Source organism: Triticum aestivum, chromosome 3B (genome assembly GCF_018294505.1).
Source record: "Triticum aestivum cultivar Chinese Spring chromosome 3B, IWGSC CS RefSeq v2.1, whole genome shotgun sequence".
In the NCBI taxonomy this organism is placed as follows: domain Eukaryota; kingdom Viridiplantae; phylum Streptophyta; class Magnoliopsida; order Poales; family Poaceae; genus Triticum; species Triticum aestivum.
Window position 1 is genome coordinate 815,415,485 of NC_057801.1, and position 1,380 is coordinate 815,416,864.

Here is a 1,380-nt window from a genome sequence, read left to right on the forward strand (position 1 = left end):
GACGTGTCCGGCTGCGGCTGGACGCGTCCGGCGGCGGAGAGGGAAAAACTAGGGTTTCGGGGGAAATGGACTGCGGGAATTTTGGGGGAGGGACATATATATAGGTAGAGGAAGCTAGGGGAGTCCAAATGAGGCACGGTTTTCGCCCACACGATCGTGATCGAACGACCGTGAGCATGGAGGGGGGTTGGCTGGGTTTTGGGCCACTTTGGAAGGGGGTGTTGGGCTGCAAAGAGAGAGGGGCTTTACGGTTACCCGGTTAACCGTTGGAGTACCAAACGAACTCCAAATGGCACGAAACTTGACAGGCGGTCTACCGGTGGTATACCAAGGCCACTTGGCAAGCCTCGGTCCATTCCGAGAACGTTTAATACCCGCACACGAAGAGAGAGAATAGGGGGACGCCGGAGGGGATAGGAGCGCCGGATTGCAAAACGGACAACGGGGAAAATGCTCGGATGCATGAGAGGAACACGTATGCAAAATGAAATGCACATGATGACATGATAAAATGCAACACGCAAGCAAATGGCATGGCAACGACGGCGAATAACTGGCAGACACCTGGCGCATCGAATCCGGGGCGTTACAACACTCCACCACTACGAGAGGATCTCGTCCCGAGATCTAGGATGGCACCGGAGGGAAAACAGAAGAGGAAGAGAAGAGGTAAAGCTAAGTTGCTTCTTTGACGAATGAGGGAAACCACGAACCTTGAGAGGTTGAGAAATTATGAAACAAAGAAAACAACGAAGATGAACAAGATTGCAAACAAACTGTTAGAAAAGAGGAACAAGGAACATTACGAGAATTTGAAGGTTGCAAAGACATGAATGACGAGCACAAAGGACAAGAGGAAATTGAAACCACTCTGGTTGAAACGAGATGAGAGAGGAAGAATTCGGGCAGCACTCCGGTTGAACATGTAAGGAATATAACATGAGCTTGAGAATATGGGAAGATACTTGATGAAATCAACAACACACTGCCTCCGGAACTATTGAAAGAGTGGCATAATGGGTGAGAAGGATTTCAGACAGCACTCAGGTTGAAAAGAGAGGCAAAACTTGATCTGATGAAAGAACTTGAATGCAAACACAACACTCCGGTTAAATGGATAAGCATGAAAAGAACCCGATCCTCAATTCGAGAAGATGAGTGAAGAGAGCAACATTACAATGCCTTCGGAAGAAAGAATGGAAGATAGATCATTGGAATAACAGAATGGAGAAGAAAATGCCAACTTGTGCCACAAATGAGCTTGAAAAGAATCCAAAGAAGAATTGAACGGAGTTGTTGGAAAATCAACAACGAAAATAATAAGCTTGTAGTGGGCTTATGAAAAACTTCTCAAAATTATGAGTTGAAATTCTGCCACTA